This window comes from Rutidosis leptorrhynchoides, chromosome 1 (assembly GCF_046630445.1).
Source record: "Rutidosis leptorrhynchoides isolate AG116_Rl617_1_P2 chromosome 1, CSIRO_AGI_Rlap_v1, whole genome shotgun sequence".
NCBI lineage: Eukaryota > Viridiplantae > Streptophyta > Magnoliopsida > Asterales > Asteraceae > Rutidosis > Rutidosis leptorrhynchoides.
The window spans coordinates 703,106,607-703,114,493 of record NC_092333.1 but is presented as its reverse complement, the minus strand read 5'-3'; the positions used below and the strand labels follow the sequence as shown (position 1 = coordinate 703,114,493).

General features: G+C 34.2%; 1 non-coding gene across 1 annotated transcript; it reads right to left on the bottom strand.

The window, feature by feature from the left end:
* Positions 1 to 2,226: 2,226 nt before the first annotated feature.
* LOC139887134 (small nucleolar RNA R71) lies at positions 2,227 to 2,333 on the bottom strand. The gene has a single exon (XR_011772977.1). It is a non-coding gene; the product is annotated as a small nucleolar RNA R71 (small nucleolar RNA).
* Positions 2,334 to 7,887: the final 5,554 nt, after the last annotated feature.

The window sequence follows — 7,887 nt, the reverse complement described above, 5'->3', positions numbered from 1 at the left end:
GCGTTAAACTTGGCTAGTTCCCTGTAGACGAACCGGACTTACTAAAAACTACACTACTGTACGATTAGGTACACTGCCTATAAGTGTTGTAGTAAGGTTTAGGTATATCCACTCTATAAATAAATAAATAACTTGTGTAAAATTGTATCGTATTTAATAGTATTTCGTAGTAAAAATATAACTATTTCGTATACGCTGCTGCACACATCAAGTATTTTTGGCGCCGCTGCCGGGGAACACCGAAGCAAAACGCTATTAAAAAAAAGATTTTTATTAAGCTTTAATTCATTTTTATAAAAATACGTTTTATATAATACAATCAAAAATATAAAAGAAAAAGAAAAATATATATCTATATTTTTAAGTTTAAGTTAAATTTAAAAAGTTTATATTTCTATTTATTGTGAAAAGTTATAAAAACTAATAAGTAAATTTGTCTTATTTATAAGTTTTATATAAATATTTTCCAAAAATATAAAATAAAAAAAAATATAAAAAGTATTCGGGCCTGGCACTGTAGCAGCCCAACATCTGAACTGGATCCGAGGGTCATGGGACCGCATGAAATTTTAACTAACACTCCATGCGATCGCATGGAGTGACTTGACAGGCCTGATCCTTAAACTGGTACGATTAGGGTTAGGTTTAAAATTAATTATTATTATTAATTAATTAGAATTAGGGTTAATTAAAATAATAATTAGTTTTATTTAGTTTTATTTTTAGTTTTAATTAGTTTTATTAAGTTTAATTAAATATATAAAAATAATACTTTTATATAAATAATATAAAAATAATATTTTTATAAAAAATTGTATTTTTATAACTTTAAGCTTATTTTTATATTTTGTATATTTTTATCGTTTATTCATAATATTTGTATATTTATCATTCATAATTAGTTTTAAGACCAGTATTTTGCCGTAGTAACTTTATATTTCAAGATTTTTAAGCTTTGCCGTAAAATCTCTTAAGTACTTTTTCTTTAGACTAAGATTTAGGTGCTTTAGAATTTTGCGACGCCGTTTTAAGATTTTAGTACTTTTTAAGTTATTGCCGTTTTGGATATAGAATTTCTTTTAAGCTTTAATACCTTTAGACGTAAGTTTAATTTTTAGTTTTTAAAATTCTAAGTTTCGATGCTTATTTTCTTATTTTTATTTTTCGACTGTTTATTTTTCGATATTTGTTTTTCGACCTTTTATTTTTCGACGTTTTTCGACGCGCTCTTTTTCTTTCTTATTTCTCGACGCTCTAGTTTTTAGGACATAGAATTTTCTATTTCTTCTCTAAAAATTCAAAACGAAAAATTATTTTAAGCGGTTAAATTGATAGAGATCCAAACTTTTCTGGTTCGTAGTAATAGTTGGATTTGTTAGTGGCGAGTTGTGGGCTTCCGATTTAAAGGGTCCTGGCTACCTGCTGCATCTATTGGCTATTCGAAACATGGGCAAAATCAGAAAAGTCTATTAATTTGATAACTTATATAATTTTTATTTTTATAACTAATAGGATATTCAGTAAATGCACCAAGCAAAACGTTCACCACCTTTCATACGTTCACCACCTGTAACTCGATCAAGACATCTAGCCAATATTATCGCCGTTGATTTTTCTTTAGAATCATCATCAAGTCAAACAAGAACTCCGATTCAAATTTCCGATAATCCATTTTTTGAACCCGACCTCACAGTTGAGAATCCGGAGGATATTCAGGGTCAATTCAGAGATCCTGAACCACTAATCATTCCTCATGAACCACAAATCACTCATCCAGAGATTGTCGAGGAAGAAACCATTAAGTCAGAATCCTCTAGTGATTCAGATTCAACAAATTCAATCATGGAAAATCTGAAACCTCTAAGTATGGAAGACCGAATGAGAGCTAAACGCACTGGCCAAGGTCACACAATTACTCAACCAGACATTAATGCGCCAGATTATGAAATAAAAGGACAAATCCTACACATGGTAACTAATCAATACCAATTTAGTGGTGTGCCGAAGGAAGATCCAAATGAACATCTTCGAACCTTTAATAGGATCTGTACTCTATTCAAAATAAGAGAAGTAGAGGATGAACAGATCTATCTCATGTTATTTCCCTGGACTTTAAAGGGAGAAGCCAAAGATTGGTTAGAATCGTTACCTGAAGGGGCGATTGATACGTGGGATGTCTTAGTTGAAAATTTTCATAAACAATTCTTTCCGGCATCTAAAGTCGTGAGACTTCAAGAAGAAATTGTTACGTTCACACAAAAGCAAAATGAAACTATATATGAGGCATGGACAAGATTTGAAAAGTTGTTAAGAGGATGTCCCCGACATGGTTTAGACACTTATCAAATAGTACAAATATTCTATCAAGGATGCGACATCACTACAAGAAAAGACATCGATATAGCAGCTGGTGGTTCCATTATGAAGAAAACCGCAACTGAAGCTTACAAAATTATTGATAACACTGCTTCCCACTCACATGAGTGGCATCAAGAAAAAGATATCGTTAGATCATCTAAAGCAGCTAGAGCCGATTCTAGCCATGACTTTGATTCCATGTCCGCAAAGATAGATGCTTTCGAGAGACGAATGGAAAAGATGACTAAAGATATTCATGCAATACGAATTAGTTGTGAGCAGTGTGGAGGACCACATTTGACAAAAGATTGTCTCAGTATTGAACAAACAATAGAACAAAGAGAGAATGTTTCATACATAAACCAAAGGCCTGGAAATAATTATCAGAATAATTATCAACCGCCAAGACCAAATTACAATCAAAACCAGAATTATAACCGAAATGTTCCATACAACAACCAACAAGGTCCTAGCAATCAACAAGTATCCAACAATACTTACAATCAGCAAAGACCTATTTTTTCAATTAAACCACCACAAACTGATGATAAAAAGCCAAATTTAGAAGACATGATGTCGAAGCTAGTTGAATCTCAAACGCAGTTTTTCACATCTCAGAAACAAACGAATGAACAAAATGCTCAAGCATTTAGAAATCAACAAGCTTCTATTCAAAATCTGGAACAAGAAGTAAGCAACCTAGCAAGGTTGATAGGTGAAAGAAAACCGGGAAGTCTACCTAGCGATACAAATGCTAACCCCCGGAATGAAACAGCTAAAGCCATTACCACAAGAAGTGGTATTACACTTAAACCACCTGAAATGCCTGAAATTTCTGATGACTCTACTCCTACTACACAGGAACCACAACCTAATCAAGAAAAGGAAAAAGAATCGGTAGTTGAAAAGGTTAATGAAGATAACACAGTTATGTTAAACCATACCAACCACCACTTCCTTACCCGAGTAAAATGAGAAAAGAAAGACTTGAAGCCGAGCAATCAAAATTCTTGGATATGTTTAAACAAATAAATGTCAATCTTCCTTTCATTGATGTAATTTCAGGAATGCCTAGTTATGCTAAATTCTTGAAAGATCTAATCACAAATAAAAAGAAAATGGAAGAACTTTCGGCTGTTACAATGAATGCTAATTGTTCTGCAGTGCTGTTGAATAAGATACCAGAAAAATTATCAGATTCAGGAAGTTTCACAATTCCATATTTTCTGGGTAGTCTTAGTTCAATAGAAGCATTGGCAGACTTAGGTGCTAGTATAAATTTAATGCCGTATTCACTATACACTAAAGTAGACCTCGGAGAATTGAAACCAACACGAATAAGCATACAACTAGCCGATCGATCAGTAAAATATCCTAGAGGGATAATGGAGAACATGCTAGTTAAAGTTGGTACTTTAGTATTTCCAGTAGATTTTGTCATTCTGGACATGGAAGAAGATTCTCGAGTTCCTCTCATATTAGGAAGACCATTCTTAAACACGACTAAAGCAATAATAGACGTGTTCGGTAAGAAACTGACCCTAAGTATAGAGGACGAGAGTGTTACCTTTTCTGTTGATAGAGCCATGAAACAACCGCAATCGGCAGATGATACATGTTATTATATTCAAACTATAGATTCACATGCAGAATTGTTAGAAGAATTTACAGAATTACAAGGAACTGGAGAATGTTCTTTAGGAGAAGGAACTGAACCAATTGATGAAGCTGAAATGTTAGCCGCACTCATGGCTAATGATTACGAACCAACAAAAGAAGAACTTCAAACGCTAAAAGGGGAAGACAGATATCGATACAAATCATCTATAGAAGAACCACCGACATTAGAATTAAAGCCACTTCCAAACCATTTGGAATATGTTATTTACATGGTGAATCCGAATTACCTGTAATAATATCGTCTTCTCTAACTGAAAATGAAAAATCTCAACTCATTTCTGTGCTAAAAGCTCATAAACCAGCTATTGCATGGAAAATTCATGACATTAAAGGCATAAGTCCTTCGTATTGCACACATAAAATCCTTATGGAAGAAGGTCATAAAACCTATGTGCAACGCCAACGAAGACTAAATCCTAATATGCAAGATGTTGTTAAGAAAGAAATTATTAAACTGCTAGATGCAGGTTTAATTTATTCAATTTCTGATAGTCCATGGGTAAGCCCAGTTCAATGTGTACCTAAGAAGGGTGGCATGACTGTCATCACAAATGAAAAAAAATGAGCTTATTCCTACTAGGACTGTAACAGGATGGCGTGTTTGTATTGATTATAGAAAATTAAATGACGCCACCAGAAAAGATCACTTTTCCTTACCTTTCATTGATCAAATATTGGAAAGACTAGCCAGGAATAGTTACTATTGTTTTCTTGATGGTTTTTTCGGATACTTTCAAATTCCAATAGCACCCGAGGACCAAGAGAAAACCACGTTTACATGCCCTTATGGTACTTTTGCTTATAAACGCATGCCATTTGGACTTTGCAACGCCCCTGCAACCTTTCAAAGGTGCATGATGGCAATTTTTCATGACATGATAGAAGAATGCATGGAAGTTTTCATGGATGACTTTTCAGTCTTCGGTGATACTTTTGAAACATGTCTAGTTAATCTTGAACGAATGCTTATTAGATGCGAGGAATCAAATCTAGTACTTAATTGGGAGAAATGCCATTTCATGGTTAAAGAAGGCATCGTTCTTGGTCATAAAATTTCAAAGGAAGGAATTGAAGTGGATAGAGCTAAAGTAGATGTAATTGCTAAACTTTCACATCCCACCAATGTTAGAGGAGTTAGGAGTTTTCTAGGGCATGCCGGTTTTTACCGACGTTTCATAAAAGATTTTTCTAAAATTGCCACTCCTATGAATAAACTCCTAGAAAAGGATGCTCCATTCATCTTTTCGGATGAATGCATCAAATCTTTTAATATTCTTAAAGAAAAACTCACAAATGCGCCGATCATGATAACTCCAAATTAGAATCTACCTTTTAAACTCATGTGCGATGCAAGTGATTTTGCAATGGGAGCCGTTTTAGGACAAAGGATTGAAAAACGATTTCAACCTATTTATTAAGCTAGTAAGACGTTACAAGGAGCACAAACGAATTACACAACTACTGAAAAAGAACTCCTTGCTATTGTCTTTGCTTTTGACAAATTTCGTTCATATCTCGTTCTACCTAAACCGGTGGTCTATACTGACCATTCTACTCTTAGATACCTATTTTCAAAACAAGATGCCAAACCATGATTAATCCGTTGGATCTTACTCTTACAAGAGTTCGATATTGAAATCCGAGATAAAAAGGGAGCAGAAAATCTCGCCGCTGATCATCTATCTCGTCTTGAAAATCCCGAATTAGAAGTTCTAAATGAATCGGCTATACAAGATAACTTTCGTGATGAATATCTTTTAAAGATCGATTGTAATGAAATTCCATGGTTTGCAGACTATGCAAACTACTTAGTATGTGGATTCCTTGAAAAAGGGTTGTCATACCAAAAATGAAAGAAATTCTTTAGTGATATAGAACACTATTTTTGGGAAGATCCACATTTGTTTAAAAGTTGTCCCGATGAAATAATACGCCGATGTGTATTCGGGGATGAAGCCAGTCAAATCTTAAACCATTGTCACATAGGACCAACAGGAGGGCATTATGGGCCTCAACTCACATCAAGAAAAGTTTACGACGCTGGATTCTATTGGCCTACAATTTTTAAAGACGCACACCTTCTTTGTAAATCCTGTGATGCTTGTCAAAGGGCCAGAAAAATAAGTCAACGTGATGATATGCCACCCAAATGTCATTCAAGTATGTGAAGTATTTGACATTTGGGGTATTGACTTTATGGGTCCATTTCCAAAATCTCATAATAATCTCTACATTCTCGTTGCCATTGATTATGTATCTAATTGGGCGGAAGCACAAGCTCTCCCAACTAACGATGCACGAGTTGTAGTCAACTTTTTAAAACTTCTTTTTGCAAGGTTCTGAACACCGAAAGCTTTAATAAGTGATCGGGGTACTCATTTTTGTAATAATCAACTTGAGAAAGTTCTCAAAAGATATGGAGTAACTAATAAAATCTCAACCGCTTATCATCCACAAACAATTGGACAAGTTGAAAATACCAATCGAGCATTAAAACGTATTCTAGAGAAAACCGTAGGATCAAATCCGAAGGAATGGTCCATGAAATTAGAGGATGCACTCTGGGCTTTTAGAACAGCCCACAAAACTTCAATTAGCACCACACCTTTTAAACTCGTTTATGAAAAAGCATGTCACCTTCCAGTAGAAATTGAGCATAAAGCATTTTGGGCTTTGAAGACATGTAATCTTGATTTACATGAAGCTGGACGTCTACGGTTAAGTCAATTAAATGAATTAGAATAATTAAGACATGAAGCATATAAAAATTCATTAATCTATAAAGAAAGAATGAAGAAATGGCATGATAAAAGAATCAGAAGTTCAAAAGAATTTAAAGAAGGAGACAAAGTTCTTCTTTTCAATTCACGATTCAAGCTATTTCCTGAAAAATTGAAATCAAGATGGTCTGGACCATTCATAGTCAAAAGAGTTTTCCCATACGGAACAATAGAGTTAATAAATTCAAATGGGATTGAATTTAAAGTTAATGGTCACAGAGTTAAACATTACATACATGGTCCGATGGAAGTTGACAATGAAGTCAATCATAATTTCACCACTCAAGAAAACCCTCAAAATGAAAACATAAATATGTTATCAACAACATATGAAAAACAAAAATTGGAAGACGGGGAAGCTTCAAATTGGAGTGATGAAGAAGAATTCCTATACAAACCTCCCATTCCAAGAAACGAAGAAAAATGTGAACAAAAAGTTCAAGTAGAAGTGAAAGAACCAAGAAAAGATCACTTGGAAAAGGTTAACAAACCAACTCTACTTACTAAAGTAGGAGACCCAGGTGAATTTATCATTTCTTGCTTGCTTAACGATGGTGCTATGTATAATGGACTCGCAGATTTAGGAGCAAGTGCAAATGTTATGCCTCTTTCCTTATACAAAAGATTAGATGTGGGTAAATTAAGACCAACCAGAATAGGTGTTCAATTATTTGATCAAACCATTAAACACCCGGTTGGAATAGCAAACAATTTACTTGTTAAAGTGGGAAGTTTGACCTTTGTTGCAAACATCATAGTTATTAATATGGAGGAAGACCTTGATATTCCTCTAATTTTAGGTCGCCCATTTTTAGCAACCACCGAGGCGTTCATTGATGTAAGAGAAGGTAGAATGACACTAAGGGATGGTGACAAATCGGTCACCTTTGTGAACCGAAAGTTTAGATCTCCACCAACTAAAATAGTTGAACCAATAAAAACGCCTAAGTGTGGGGAAGATGAAGCAATAACCAATGATGACCTGATAACAAAGAACCCCGTTGTTGATACGAAATTAGATGAACCCGTTTTTAACAGTTCAACGAAGAAACTTTATAAACGGATTCAA